The sequence below is a fragment of the Teleopsis dalmanni genome, chromosome 1 (assembly GCF_002237135.1).
Source record: "Teleopsis dalmanni isolate 2A chromosome 1, ASM223713v2, whole genome shotgun sequence".
Classification (NCBI taxonomy): Eukaryota; Metazoa; Arthropoda; class Insecta; order Diptera; family Diopsidae; genus Teleopsis; species Teleopsis dalmanni.
In genome coordinates, this window is record NC_051846.1 from 92,428,981 (window position 1) to 92,445,532 (window position 16,552).

At 32.3% G+C, this 16,552-nt stretch overlaps 2 long non-coding RNA genes across 3 annotated transcripts; one reads left to right on the top strand and one right to left on the bottom strand.

Annotated features, from left to right (window-relative positions):
- Nucleotides 1-5,374: 5,374 nt before the first annotated feature.
- Nucleotides 5,375-8,781, bottom strand: LOC119672325. Of its 2 annotated transcripts, none has more exons than XR_005251883.1 (6): nucleotides 8,211-8,781; nucleotides 7,360-8,135; nucleotides 6,779-7,303; nucleotides 6,140-6,727; nucleotides 5,848-6,086; nucleotides 5,375-5,778 (listed from the first exon to the last, which is right to left on the bottom strand). It is a non-coding gene; the product is annotated as an uncharacterized LOC119672325 (long non-coding RNA). The 2 variants fall into 2 exon arrangements; XR_005251882.1 differs by having other exon boundaries at nucleotides 5,376-5,778; nucleotides 6,140-6,722; nucleotides 8,211-8,780.
- Nucleotides 8,782-14,159: 5,378 nt separating this feature from the next.
- LOC119672326 lies at nucleotides 14,160-15,944 on the top strand. The gene is made up of 4 exons (XR_005251884.1): nucleotides 14,160-14,324; nucleotides 14,390-14,720; nucleotides 14,770-15,428; nucleotides 15,523-15,944. It is a non-coding gene; the product is annotated as an uncharacterized LOC119672326 (long non-coding RNA).
- The last annotated feature ends 608 nt before the right edge of the window (nucleotides 15,945-16,552 follow it).

Genomic DNA, 16,552 nt, shown 5'->3' on the forward strand with positions numbered 1-16,552 from the left:
ATGTAACAAAGGCAATAAATTGGAACAAATCTTTAAAATCGTAAAACAAAATCTCCACAAAGCTGCGGCAACACAAGCACGCTACTATAATCAACGGCGTAGAAAATGGAAACCACAACTACAACAATTAGTATTGGTCAAACAACATCATTTATCCAAAGTAATCAACGACTTTTCCGCGAAATTAGCCCCCAAATTCAATGGTTCCTATCGGGTACAAAAATTCATATCGCCTGTCATCACAGAATTAGTCTCTATTAACACTAGTAAATGTATAAAGTCGCATATTGCCGACCTTAGGGTGTACTACGGCAAGTAGGATAAGGATATCAGTAGTGAACAAATGACAGTAAATCAAAATCAGGACCGTTACTATATTCAATATATAAAGAGTACATGTAAATTAAACCAAATAGTTAATGTTAATCTTCACCGAAAGTAACCAGCATGATATGGAGGGAAAATTCGAATCAACTGTTGCTAAATTTAAAACACGGACTGAAGAGTTGAATGCATCAAGGCCACGTAGTATATTGTTAGCTGAACCAATTAATGTGTCAACAAGCAGATTAAGAAGTGTGGTTCATAAAGTAGGCGTCAAAAGAAAGATTACGAAATCACCGAAGTCAGCAGGGGGAAAACTGAACAAACACACTCATAAACCACTACCTGTCATTACTCCCGCGGAACGCGTTCAGAAAATAAAAGCCACGGGTTGGAAGAAGCGCGATTACTACAGTTTACCATCAAAAGAGCGCGAAGAACTCGTACACACTGATCAAGAGATCTTAGGAAGTGGTACTGACGACGCCGATGCCACGTATTTTTTAAGATAGGAATGAGAACAACAGAAACGCATCGTGAGTATATTGCTAAACTAAGGGGAATATCAAGAGAATGTGACTTTTTCTGTAGCAAAGACAAGTGCAAAGAGACTTACATGATGGTAAAATTTCAATTGGATTCTGAAGTTACAATGTTTATCATAAATCTTTCTATATAGTATAAATTATTTACAAAATTCAACAGATTGCTCTCAAGTTAATGATTGAGAGCAATCTGTTGAAAGTTAACAAAGTTAAGCTACAGCTTAAGTCAGAGGCAATTCACAAATCGATATAGAGCAGTATCCGTTCCCTACACGCGAAAATCTGTTTTATGGCATTCCACGAGGGAAATATTTTTCAAAGGTCGATTTAAAAGATGTATATTTACAAATGACACTGGATGAAAACTCTAATCAAATTTTGGTCGTGAATACACCGTTGGGATTATTCCAGTATCAGCGGTTACCTTTCGGAAACGCTAGTACGTCCTCTATTTTTCAAAAATACTTGGAGCAACTTTTACAGGGGATTCAAGAAGTAAGAAATTATCTGGATGATATTTTCATTTCGGCACTCACGTTTGAAGAACACCTTCGGTGCTTGAAAGCGGTGCTAGAAATTCTGCAAGTAAATTGTATTATTTGCAAAGTGGAAAAGTGCTTTATTGTACAAGACAAAATTCAATATCTTGATCGGGAGATTAGTGCTAGTGGAATTCTTCCTGATGAGTCTGGTTTGAAAACCGTCAAAGAATTAATGCTTCCAAAAAATATCAAACAACTCGAAGCGTTTTTCGGTAAGGTTATATGTTATCACAATTTTGTTCCTGATTTTTTCCAGGTAGCGACACCGTTAAATTTACTTCGACGGGAAAATGTTGAATTCACGTGAGGAAAAAAACAACAACAAGCATTTACCGATTTATAAACTTGTAACGAAAATGTAACACAACTTTTCCATTTTCAAGATCATTTACCATTGATTCTTGCTGTGATTGTATCTTTATTTGGGATTGCAGCAGTAATTTCTCATTTATATATGGATGGCACTGAGAGACGAATAGCCTTTGCATCAAAAACGCTCGATAAACTCCAAATCAATCAATCATATTTGGTGTTACTAAATTTTCCAGGAAAACATCTGCCGCAAATAACTTCACATCGTCTACAACGGTGGGCGATTAATTTGATGACTTACCAATTTGAAGTAAAATATCGTAAACATTAACAACACGGGGAATATTTAATGAAGTATACCGAGTTGGACGTGTTTTGCAGTCGCTCCTTTTTAAGTGAAAAAAAAGTAAAAAGTATCAAACTTACAGCGTCGGAAACTAAAAGAAAAAACGAGTAAACGGAAGTGAAGAACAAAATGTTGCGGTACGATTTCAAATGCATAAAGTGATTAAATCAAATAATAGTTTTCACAACTTAAAGCATTCATTTTGCGCGCGTTTTTGCTTTCTTTTTTTTTTTAAATAAAATAAATAAGGCGCTCTCTTGTGGATCATATATTAGTAGCCAAATAAGAGTGATTTTTTTTTTGTTTTTTAATAACGTAATAAAAATCTGATAGAGACAGTCCTATAATTTAGTATATAAATAAGTCAAAAATAGCTAAGCAAACTGTTGACAGAGACAACTAATAAACATTTAATTGTAAAAATTATGATATATACAGTTTATGTAATACATGTAAAATAACATAGAATAAACAAAACAAATTTAATATAGTTGGTACACAAGCCTTATATTTCGAATAAGGAATAATCGTAAATCTATTTGGCAAAACAAAAACGTAACATAGTTTTAAGGTAATTTACAAATTAGTTAAAAAATAATAAAATTTATCAATTAACAACCATGCATCGTACGCCATCAAAAAACGTGAAGACATCGTATAATCCGTCGGCTAAAAGGATGTTAGCTGAAACCTCGCCTGTTTCTAAACTACGCAGCTAGCGTCAGCCAATCAGAAGCCAGTCGTCGTCATCGTCGTGTAATGTGTTATAATTTTACTAATACATATTATACAACACACGTGTAGCACGTAAAAAATATATGAAATTTCTAACGCTGATAAGGAAAACATCATCAGATGTCTCCAAAATAAATTATCATGCAGCAAATAAAGCTTTCAAAGAGATATGTAAACAGAAACACCAGGAATACTTTATGCAACTAGAGGTAGCTGTAAATGAAGTTACGGACAGTAAAGACGTTTGGGCTCTAGTCAGAACGCTAAATGGATCCAAATCATACAAACCTATTAAGGTGGATATTAGTATACTGGCTAGCTAATATAAAGGATTACTATATGAAGAAGTGTCGGCAGTACAACATAATTTCGCGTTGCTCTACTCGACAGTACAAGAACTGGATCATGAAATAAGCACAGTAGAAGTAATGGCCGCGATAAAGCAAAGTAAAGACAGGAAAGCACCAGGTATGGACAGAGTACCGGCAGAATTTCTAAAAAATTCGTCAACGAAATTCGTAAATTATTTGACAACTGCCTATAATAGTATCTTTGAATCAGAGAACGTTCCTGATAGTTTCAAAAAAAACATTATATTTCCCCTATTTAAAAAAGGCGATGTCGGCGACCTATCTAATTACAGAGGTATCTCTTTTCTTAATGTGATCACAAAAATATTCACCTCTATTCTTCTTACCCGACTAACCAACTGGGTGGAAACATATCACCTACTGAGCGATTATAAGGCAGGTTTTAAGAAATCATACTCTACCTTAGACAGTATTTTTGTGCTGACCTCAATTGCAAAAGAGTTCCTTCAAAGTAAACGCAAATTATATATGTTTTTAGTAGATTTCAAGGCGGCTTTTGACACCATTGATAGGCGTAGCCTCTTTCTGAAAGTAAGTAATATTGGCATCTCAATGAAAATGTTAAGTGTAATTCAAAGCTTATATATCAAAAACGCAACTGCGGTTTGGGATAGTAAATATCTATCGGACTGGTTTGAGTCAAATCGTGATGTCAAACAGGGTTGTCTTCTAAGTCCACTACTTTTTGCGCTGTATGTAGATGACATATCGTGTATTTTGCCTGGTAGAGTTTGTTTAGGTTCACAATGTTTTAAAGTATTAATGTATGCGGACGACATGGTATTACTTGCAGAAGATGCTCAAACACTTCAGAAGATGATAAACGCACTGCAACAGTATTGTCAAACATGGAGCCTACAAATTAACTACGATAAATCAAAAGTAATGATTGTGAAAGACAACAGAGGTAGAAATTACTTACACAGGTAGGGACAGAGGAGGACGCACTACACCCCTCCACCCCCCAGACTTCAAGATTTTATAATTGTTTCGAATAAAATTCAAGTATTGCTTAATAATAATGTGTAAAATTCGCCTTTTAAGAAGTTATAATAATGTGGTACCAGCTTACCAGCCACTCCCATACCCCTAATTTCGGTTATGGGTACGACCTGAGCTATAGAGATATGAACTATTAAAACTAGTAATATACACAAATTAAAATAGTTCGAAATGTGAATCTATCCCAAAGGCCTTTAAATACTTTGGGCAGACAAACTAACAAATGTCAAAATACTTTGATGAATTTAACAAAACCGGAAATTTTTCACTAATATAAAGATATGAAAAATATAATATAAAGATAACAGAAAAACTTTCGTAGCGTTGCCAGAAAGCAATTGCCCTGGTTCAAAAACTGGAAAACCGCAGTCACTTGTAAAATGTTTGTTCAACGCCACGAAGGAAAATAAAACATTTTTATATCGAATTGTAATAGGTGATGAAAACTAGATCACCCGATGCTGAAAAAGTCGTGGCTTTCAGTTAGCGAAGCCGGTCCTTCAACACCAACACCAAATCGCGTCGGCAAGAAGACCATGCTTTGTGTCTAATAGGAATAGTGCGATATTGTGTATTATGAAATCCTTAAGCCGAGTGTTAATTTCATATACCTGCTATTGTCAGCTCATCTTTATTGAGCCATAAGAAAACTGAAATAACTAAAAAATGTAAAAAAGTAAAGTTTGCGGTGTTCAGACCATGATTAAAAACATCAAAACTATTTTAATCTAATTTTCAATAAACTTCTTTTCTTTTCGGGTAATTCATTAGTTCTATTTAATGTAAGTGCAACGTGTTCATAACTAAACATTTAATAATAGCAATAGTAAAAAACCAATAGTAAGAATTTAATACTTTAAATTTAAATATTGAAATATTTTTCTATATCAGCATATTAAGAAATTAAATGTATTTATGAATCCTAAAAAGGAATAAACATATATCAGGAAACCCTTTATTTACAAATTTTAAAAATTCGTAAATATAGTAATATTAAAAATATCAAATTAATTTTAGTTTGATTATAAATAAATTTGTGCCACAAAATGAGTTAATTGCTCTTAATATATTAATAAGAATTAATTTAATTAAAAGTACTATACTAAATAATTAAATAACTGAAATTAATATCTGATTTTTATCTGATTATATTTTGAATTGTATTCATTTACTTATCTAATTATTTTATGCATTATATAGTTTAATATATAATAATTTAGAAATCGTTTACCTTATAATGCGAATTGTTGCTTATTTATGCGGAACGTTATTTGATGTTTTAGAATAGATGAAAAACATGTTGAATACTTAAGCATTTAAATTAATATGAGGAGATTTTAAAGGTACTTCCGATAGGCAATGATGTTTCATCCTTTCAAACGTATTCGATTCCTGACAAATGTAACTCAATCCTGTGAACTGCTCACTACATAATGTTAACTTGAATTACTGGATCTTGCTACATTTGCTTATTTATAAAGCTTTCAATAATTAGCATAAATTTGATTGAAGCTATTCCTGCAACACTTGATATCTGTATTGTTGGTCAGAATGATGTTTGATATTTATAAATTTAAAGTGTTTGTTTGGACTATTAAAATCTGAAAAGAAAATATTTGGTTTTTAAATCGAGAAGTTAACTTACATTAATTTAAGTTTTATGTACTGACCACTTTGTCATTAGTTATGAAGTAGTTGTTACCGGTTTCCATTCCTTACTGTTTGTATTAGTGCAGAAATACATATATATTCACATTCAAAAATTTTGAGAAAAATTAAAAATTAAGAGATATTCCCACAATAAATAATTAGAACTGCAATGTAAATGGTGGAGAAGTAGTGCATAAACTACCCGAAATAGCAACTCGTTACTGGCACTTTTATTCCATAATTCCAACAACTTCAAAGTCTAAAATAAATCAATAGTTAAAATCATATATACATGTAACTAATACATCTTACAATGAACAGAGTAAACCAATAAATAATTTTCATAACCAAACTTCAAGTTACGCGTTGATTATTTTCTGAGCACAGGTGTCACAATGTTCCTTCATACTAATTACTTTTCACATGTGTATCAAAGTCTCCACAGTTTTACTGATCACGTATTAATAATTGCAAAAAGCAGACATATGATATATCGAGCGTATATCACACTATACTTTTGGCATATTGTTCAATCGACAATTACTATTCTTTGTCATATATGAGCAAGCATACAACCAAAGAGAAATTGTGTGCAATAACTATTGTATTAACGGAAAAGGAACATAACGTTTATGAAATCTGATACTACTTCCCACTCATCACATATTATCTGATGATTTATTTTTCCAAATCAAATACTCGCATTAAAGATATATAAAGATTCAGGCATATAAAGATATATCATTATACAAATGTTGTTTTCGGATTCAAAGTAGTTGGTTTTAACTAATTAAAGTTACTGTACCATGAAATATCTGAAATTACAGTGATGCGCTTAAATTTAAGCGTTTCTTTTGGAAGAGACAACTACTGGCATCTAGTCATTTGCAATCTTCTAAACTTGAAAAATAAATTGTATATGTTAAACATACTTTAAATAATTATATATACCTTCTAAAATGACGATTTTACTTCAAGAATTAAATTTGGTCTTGTTGCTTTGATGACGCGATCAATTTTTCCGCCAACATTTTGCCCAATGGGGTTGTGAATAACAACACAGTGATAGTATTTGGCTACAACTGAATTTCTAAAGACTTTGCGAATATTATGCTTAAATATTGCATTATATTACAATACACATTCCAATTATGCCAATTATGTGTGTATTCCTACTACATGAAGTAATGAAGTTTTAACTGATGAACACAAATTTGATTCAAGTTGTTATCACGATACTTGATAGGTGTTATTAGATGCTATTGATGTGTTACTTCACTCCATTCCAAATTCAAGTTGAAAGTTAATCTCTGATTCGTTATAACTGATCACTTTATCACTTTTATTTGCAGGAACGTTTAGTTAGTTCAAATCCGATTTGTGTTGTATGTATTTAAGTACAATTTATAAATATTTGATGCAAGCGACTTTTACAACATAATTAATAAATCTCCTCATTCCATACTACATCACATTCTTAAACAAAAAAAGTATAAAGATTGGCATTTAATTATTAAAGTAATATATCTTACCATGAATGAAAAACTGTTGATGATAAGCCCTTCTCAAATTATTCTTCATCTGCATTCTATTAACAGTAACTCTCTTTGACATGTGCATCAGTTTCATCTCAATTAAAATGATACTTTACAAAAGTGAACCAATCATGGCATACAAAACACCGTTCAGATGAAACGCATGGTGTGCATTGGTTATAGTTAGAGTAAAATAAGGCAAGTGATTGGTTTATAAAGTTTAATTGTTATTTGCTAACACAATCTCAGAAAAAACCTCAATAAACAAATGTGAATTATAACATCTATAATGAACATTATTGCTAGGGATAACAGTCACATCTGAACACAGAATAGTGGAACTTTATTTAAATTCAGTTAACGTGATATTTAAGTGTGGTCGTCTTTTTTGGGAATTGTTGGTACTTGTATATACCGCACGTGTTATTATTGGGGTTGAATGTTATATTTCTTATGTGCTTAACCTCACCTTATGTTCCCAAATCTGATCATTAGCTGTCACAACGCCAAGTTTCGCTTTTCAAATATAAAACTGATTTTTATTTACTAAGCTTGGTTAGCTTATTTACTTATCAATAACACAATAAATCTCATGTCACGTGTTACCAGTCAATCCAAAATGATTATCCAAATACAATACAATATTCATATCATTCTCATATCATATCATATTCATATATCATATATGCCCTTCTAAAGCATAATAGCACTCCAAAGAGTAGTTTATCTTTACGTTCCAACTACAGGTTACTTCTGTCACAGAAAACTGAAATCTAAAAACAATAAATAATGAAATATCAAAATTATTTAAATATATAGTAAAATTAATAAATAATTTTAAAATTTACCAGTATTAACAATCGAAAATAAAAACAAAGCAAATCTTAGCAAAATTAGAGTGGATCCTCACACAGCCATGCGTTTTTTATAAAACAAATCTTTTTTAAAATGTAAATTCAATGCATTTTTTATTAACTCTGCATAGTTTTGCACGACAAAACATGTTTAGCATTTCAGTCACAAATTTTACCGTTTGAAATGGCGGGTTACCGCTTCATTGTCGTAACGGAATTTCGGAAGAACCGCACGAGTCTGACAATGTGAAATTAACATCACACATATTATTAAACTTTCTTGGTTGACATCAATTTTATTTTTTTACAGTTCACACATGTAATACGACAAATCAAATTAAAATCATACTGAGTACAAATTGCGCAAAATATTCTTATTTGATTTCTGTTCTGACATTTCCCATTTGCACATTCACAATACAACACAAAATAACCAAAGAATAACCCACTAGAATGGCAATTTAACACAAGAGTAAATAAAAACATTAGGCGTTATCGTTGACACACAAGTATGGCAGAAAACAGTTAAGACCCAGTTAGGGCCATGTTATGCAAGGTGTCTTGAGCACGGTAATATTCGCTCTTTCGGGCTTTGCCAAAAATGCATGTTATGCGTTATGCAGACTGTTATATCAGTATTGCCAATTTTGTATTTTTACAATATTTTGGTACTTCTAGGTTGTGCCGAAATTTAAAACGAAATTTAGATATGCTCAAATACGCCGGCTTTCATAACGGAGTTTGAACGGCTATATTGTATTTTTTGTCATTCTCAAATTTAAAAATTGCATTGAAAACAACAACAATTGTACTCAGGCCGTACTCGAGACAATCTGCATAACATGGCCCTTCGACGGTAGGTAAAGTAAGAAATAAAAGAGAAACGAAAAGAAAATTTCGCTTTAAATTATGGCGGTGTTAGACGGTAAGCAAGCAGCTGATTTTGTTTACATTTGAACATGTAACCAAAATATTTTCAAAATGTGCACGTAAAATAATAACGAAATTATTTTAATTAAAATTGAAGACAAATTGTTAATGACATTATCTTTCATATGTTTAAATTGAAAATAAAAAAACACTATTTCCATTTATATATGCAAAACATTTTTACTTTCTATCATTTTAATTGTATTATAAGGGAAAGAATCAACTGTAAACTGCAGAAGCTGCAACCGGTAGTTGCTATAGTCCGCAAGTGTAGGGAATTTCTATATATATTTTTTGTACGAAACTACTTTTAAAGTAAAATAAATAAAGACATTTTTAGTGAAATATTTTTATATATGACTAATATCTATTATATAGCTTATCTTAATATTTTTGTATTATATATTTTAAAATCGCATTTTTAGTATTACTTATTATTATTAAATAAGTATTTCTCTTCAATATTTATTATAAATTAAATACTTTCTACTGATTATTGATCAACATATGAGGTGTTATTGATTACTGATATTATAAAATAATTAATATTAATTATTATAAAATACAATTACCTATTGTAAAAATCGTATTAATAAAATAAATTCATTGCAATATTTTCTGCTGATTACTTTCGCTATATGGAGATACAATCAATATTCAACAATATCAATAAAATAATTAAATGTAAAAATATAAGTTAGAGAACAAATTCATTAACATATTAAACCTCAATCATACCAGAGTTCTTATTTTTTTCATCAACTTTAGTTGTAATAAACATATTCCGCACATTATTGCAACGCACCCGCCCTCATCAAGGTTTCGCGAGCAACTGAACACATTTCTTAAATTTGCTTAACTTCAAAATATAACTGAATTTGATTTTTTCATTTTGTTTCTAAGTTCGCCACTTTTGTTTATTTTGTTCCTATCTATGGGTTGCTAATTCCACTATAACGAATCGTTACCGGTTCGGATGCAAAAAAAAGAGCGATGCTTGATTGCGTTCTGTTTTTATATCATCCTTAGGTTGTGATGCCACAATGTTGCCATCATGCTTTTGTTTTTAAACGTGTGTTTTAAACTATTTGTGGTTGCCATATCCGCCACAGTACTCCCCTCTTAGAAGATAGCCGAAGGACTGTGATGAAGGCTATGTATGAATGTGATCTTCTTTTATGGTGTCTGACTGCATTGGACTGCTGTTCAAACGGGTCTTCTTTGGCGAACGTGACTTTTTTCTTTGAACCTTTTGCTCGTGGTGTGTTATGCTTTGACCTAGGAATATTTAACAAAATTTCTAAGAACTTCAGTTCTGATGGAACATCTGTATTCTCCAGGAATGCTGGCTTTAATCTTTCGATTAAAACGTTCAACTTTTTGTCACCTACTTCAATTGTGAACACTCCTTCACTGATTTTGTTCAAGACTTTATACGGTCCTGTATATGGAAAACGTGTGAGCAATTTTTGAGTTCTTTGTGTATGAAAATCGGCCTGTTGCTATGATGTGCCGCTGGCGTATTCGCGAAATTTGTTTAGGAAATTTGATTGATTAAAAGTCGTTGACGCAGATGATTGAGTATTATGTTCGAAGAATTCGCCAGGCAGACGGAGGTTGATACCATAAATCATCTCTGCAGCAGATGCTCCTATGTCTTTATTCACTGATACTCGTAGTCCTAAAAGAACTGATGGGAGTAATTGGATCTATGTATGTTTCGGTCTTGCCATTAGTGTTGCCTTTAGAGTTCGATGAAACCTCTCTACCATTCCATTCGCTGCTGGATGATAAGGCGTAGTGCGGATTCGTTTGGTTTCTAACCGGTCAGTCAAAGCTTGAAATAGATCTGCTTCTAATTGTGTTCCCTGGTCTGTTGTTATTACTTTCGGCGCACCAAACCGGGATACCCAGGTTGCATAGAAATTTACGGCTACTGTATCTGCGGTCATGTCTTTTAAGGGTGTCACTTCTGGCCATCGGCTAAACCTGTCAATCATGGTTAACGCGTACCTATAACCCTGACACTCCGGTAATGTAATTAAATCCAAGTGGACATGGTCGAATCGCTGTTCAGTTTTTGTAAATTCGCTTGGCTTCATTCTGTTGTGCCCATTGACTTTGGATTGCTGACAACCTTGACACTCTGAAACCCATGTCTTTATGTCCTTTCGTATTGATGACCACACGTATTTTGACGTTAGTTGTCGCGCTGTGGACTTGGAACCTATATCTGCCAAACAATGTACTAAGTTGAATACCTCTTTGCGTAATGATTTGGGTATAAGTGGTCTTAACTGGCCCGTGGTGACATCACAGTATGTCTCCAAGTTCGATTGCAACTGCAATTTCTTCAGTTGTAATTTCGTGCCTGTGGACAACAACTGTTTAAGCTTTTCATCATTTTCCTGGGGCTTGCTTATCCGCTCTCGGCTGCAAGTTTCTGGTATAGCTATCGAGTTGATCCGCGAGAGTGTGTCTGCTATTATGTTATCTTCACTTGACACATGTATGATCTCGGTCATTGGCGTAACTACAGGGAAGCAATTGGAAGCAACGCTTTCGGGCCCCCGAATTTAGGGGGCCCCACTATAAATTTTTGTATTCATTGTATTTATTTTTAATTAATTCTCAAAAGTGGGACGAAACGTTTTTGTTGGAATAACTTCATATTGCATTTTTTAAAAGATACGTAAATTTTAAATTTAAAGTACATAATATGTATGTACTTCAAATAAAATATTAAACCTATTTATAAAATAAAAAAGTTTTTCTAAGAAAAATATGTGTCTTAATCGAGAGTTTATATGGAAGCTATATCTAGATTAAAACCCATTTGAAAATAATTTTGTACGTTGTCTTTTGCAAATATCAGTACTGTATACCCCAAATTCCATTTGAATACCTTTATTAAAAACGGAGAAACCTCATATCCAATTGTTAAGTTTATATCACAGCTACAAGAAATAGACGTCCAATTTCAATCAAATCAAATGGTGAACAGGGTTGGCTCCCGAAAAGTATGTGTGTAAAGTGTCATTCGAAGAGTTCAAAAGCTGAGAGAATAGTTAGAACTGAAAAAGTATATATATATTGTACTGATACAATATACTATAAGCACCGGCTTATAGTCGGTGCAGATGGCGAAATGACGCCCTTCCAGCCGATAACTAAAATGTTTTATAAATATGTAAACTGCTAGGAGTTCTCTGTCATAGGTGCTGAAATTCACTTCTGCCGATTTAAGCTTGGCGGAGAAGAACGCTACTAGTTTCCACTGGTCATTGTTTCACTGCTCCAGACTAATCCTATTGCAGAGCTGGACGCATCGGTTGAAAGACGAAGAGGTGCTGTTGGTGATAAGAATACTAGCTGCGTAAACGTTAATATGCCTGCCTTACAATTTTCAAATGATGTGTTAAGTTCTGCTGTCCAGACTATTTCTGTTTAAACTCTCTTCTTGGATTCTCTCAGTAGGCTGATTAGGGGTGCTTGTAACTGTGTTGCTCGTACATTCCTTACGATAATAATTGACAACTCCAAGGAATTGACGAATTTCATATACTGTCTTAGGTCGGATATAATTTTGAATAGCTTCTACACGCTCTACTGGGGGATTCATGCCACTTGCTGACAAATGATAACCTAAGAATTGCAATTCATCGACACTGAACTCGCATTTGGAAATATTTACGCCAAGATATGCTTCATGTAGCTTGTCAATCAAATTATATAGAAGATGTTCGTAAAAGATTTGGCGTACCAACAGTAATAGAAGAAGCTACTCGATGTAGCTGTCAGTACCTCTTAAAGTTAGAAGATCACCCTAACCAATCACCTTACAAGCTGCTACTGAACTAAGGCCACAAACGTCTAAAAAAAAGGATACCATTAACATCTGTTAAAAATAATAATAATAATAGTAAGCCTTGCTCGACGTCTATAATTTCGAGCAGCCACTTATACTGGGCATAGGCTGTCTATAAGTCGCTTCCACCTTTCGCCCCGCAACGCTACGTCGTTTATATCTGTAATGTTGTTTATTTTTCATCCTATAGGCTGCAAAATGGCGTTTATTTTATTCAACGTTCAGTTTCTGCATGTTGTTTTTGGACGGCCTCTCCCTCTACTACCTTGCGGGTTGTATACCAGCGCCTGTTTACAAATTTCGGTGGGAGCCTTTCGAAGTTTATGGTCGATCCATCCAAATTTTCTTTTACGAATTTCAAGGTTGACATCTCTAAAATTTGTTCTCATCCAAAGGTCTTGATTTGATATTCTGTTTGGCCAGAAAATACGCAAAATTCTGCGGAGACTGCGGTTAACAAATACTCTCAGCTTGCTTTGTATGTTTTCTGTAACAAACCAAGTTTCGCAACCATACAAGAGAACTGAAAAAACGCATGCTTTAAAGATTTTTATCTTTGTGCTTAAACTATAAGTATTGGAGCTCCACACTTTACGAAGCCTTGTAAAAGCACCAAGGGCTTTATTTATTCTACTTATCACATCTTGCGCTGTACCTCCATTTTCAGACACAATACTCCCTAGATACTGGAATTTATTTACGCGCTCAATGGTCTCAGTTTCTGGCGTCAAAGATTCGTCAATTCGGTTGTTTATTCGAACTTCTTTTGTTTTCTGTGCATTGATTTTTAGTCCGACTTTGCAGGACTCTAAAGATAGGTCATTAAGTTTCTGTTGTATATCATCACAAATAGAGAACAAATATATAACGTATGTAAACAGTTTGAAATGACTGATTTGAAATGAGTCATTTGCGGCCATGTAAACGTCATATTAAGCACCTTCAGGAGAGTGGAAGTGCTTAGTTTTGCGAATTTTGTTTTTATTATGCATGTTAATTTTTTGAATTCTGTCAAAAAAATATACCAATATTAAAAAATTGGTTTGTAGGGAAACCAAGCTGCGTACTTGTTTTTTAACAGTGCTTTATTTTCTGAAAGTCTATATCTGGTATTCTCTGGTTTTGTAAATCCATTGTGAATAGTTATACGAAGTGTCAAAAGCAAATGTAAAAAAATCCATTACAAACTATTTGCGGCACTTTCGTGAAATTCGCAGAATTTAAATTTTTATATAAAACTGCTAACCAAAATCAAGTGAGTGCCTTAGTAAATAAAAGACAGTGAAAGCGGTGTACGCTATGTTAACGAAGTGAGTAAAAAGATTTATGTATACATTTATATTATAATATTTCGAATATTTTGTTTTCTTAACAGAACAAATGATGTTGCTAAGCTGAGAAGTGTTCTGCTAGGATGTGGGAGAAGCCTCTAATAAAAACTAATGTAAAACTTGTTGCTATTTAAAAAATGCAAAACGCAATAAATATTTTGTTGCTGAGCATTATGGTCAATGTGTATTGCGACATAATGCAGTGTTTAAAGAGAATATTAGCAATTACCTTAATTGGAAATTCAGTTGTGGCTGAATACTGTCATTGCGTTGTTATTTATATGATGAGGCAAGTAGTTGGGGAAATAATTCAACGCGCCACCAAAAGTACAGGATAAAATGTAATACTTGAAGCGAAAACAGTCATTATTGAAGGTAAATAAATGTATTTGATATATATTCGACATATACAATTTTATTTCAGGTTTAGCAGATGCTATATGACGATAGATGCCTGTATTTGTCTGTCCTAGAAGAAACGATTATCACTGTAGTATGAGATATTTCATTGTATAGTAACTTAAATTAGTTACGGGCCCATTTTGAATCAGCAAGTTATTATTTCTATAATAAAGCAGACTATATCTTTAATGGCATACATTAAAATCGAATTGGAAAAAAATTTGATAATGTGATTGCGAGTGTTGAGCAGTATCAGATTGGATGCGCCTTATTTCTTTCCTTCATAGAAGGAGGATGCCATCACATAAAGTCTATATATGATTAGTAAGCTTGCACATATGAAGGGAAAATTAATATCTAAGTATAGACGTATATGCTCGATGTACCAAATCAGATTCGCCCTTTAAATTGTTAACATTTTATCAGTTTAACTAAGGAGACAATTATACTCACTTCAACAGAAAGCAGTGTATCAGAGTAACAATTGACAACGTTTCAAAAAGCAAGGAATATAAGTGTCAGTCATGACTTATATATCTAAAACTTCAAAAATTTTACTTATGCAACTTCTCTGTTGACATTGTGGCCTTGATTATTTATTGTGATGTTAACGCTTAATTTTTATTTCATTCAAATTCGATTGAATGTGAACATTTATGTGTTCCTGCCTTAATACAAATAGTAAGTAATGGAAAGCAGTAATAATACAAATAATACTTCAATATGGACCTGTAAATGAACTTCCCGATTTAAAAATAAAATAATCTCTTTTCAGTTTATAACACTTCAAAGAAACACCTCAGATTTACAAATATAAAACATCATTCTGACCAGCAATACAGATATCCAGTGTCGCAGTCAAATTTATGCTTATCATTTAAAGGTTTAGTGTTAAGCAAAGTAGTGAGAAGCAGTAATTCAACTATAGGGTGGTGAGACCTTTATAGGATTGAGTTACATTTGTCAGGAATCAAATAAGTTCGAAACGAAAAAACACCATTGGCTGTGTAAAGCTCCTTTCAAATGCTTAACTCAACATGTATTTTCCATCTATTTTAAAACATTAAACATCATTCAACACAATTTTACAACAACTACAACAATTATGAGGTAAACACTTAAATATTGAAGTATATAATAAAATCATTAGACAAGTAAATAAAAGTTAAAGATTGAAGAAGAACTAATCAGATAAAATTCAGATATTAATTTTACATAAAAAATAATTTTTTCGCAATTTTTTATTAAAAGAACTTTTATTATTATATTAAAAGCAAGTTATTTTGTGGCATAAAATTTGGTTATAATCAAACTAAAATTAATTTAATATATTTTATATTACTATTTTAATGAATTTTTACAATTTGTAAATTAATGGTTCCCTGATATATGTTCATTACTTTCTTGGATCCCTAAATACATTTAGTTTTTAATTATGTTGATTTAGAAAATTATTTTAATTGAAATTATTAAATTCCTTCTGTTGGTTTATTTTCAATGTAACTATTATTAAATTTAATCAAATGATAATATTCTTTTATGACTTGAAAGAATACTTTTAAATTCTAAAAAACTAATTATATTAAATGGTTTTCGTTGGTGATTATCTTCAGATTTAAATAAGTACAATATAATATTCACATCCGATACAATACATAATACATAATATACTAAATATTTTGAAGAGATCTAAGTAAATCCAAATACAGTCGACTACAAAGAGTGTAATAAGACGAAAGCGTTCAGAACTAAATTATCTGTAAGGACGATTTAAAATTTTGCGGTTTACGTATTTTAATGCTAGA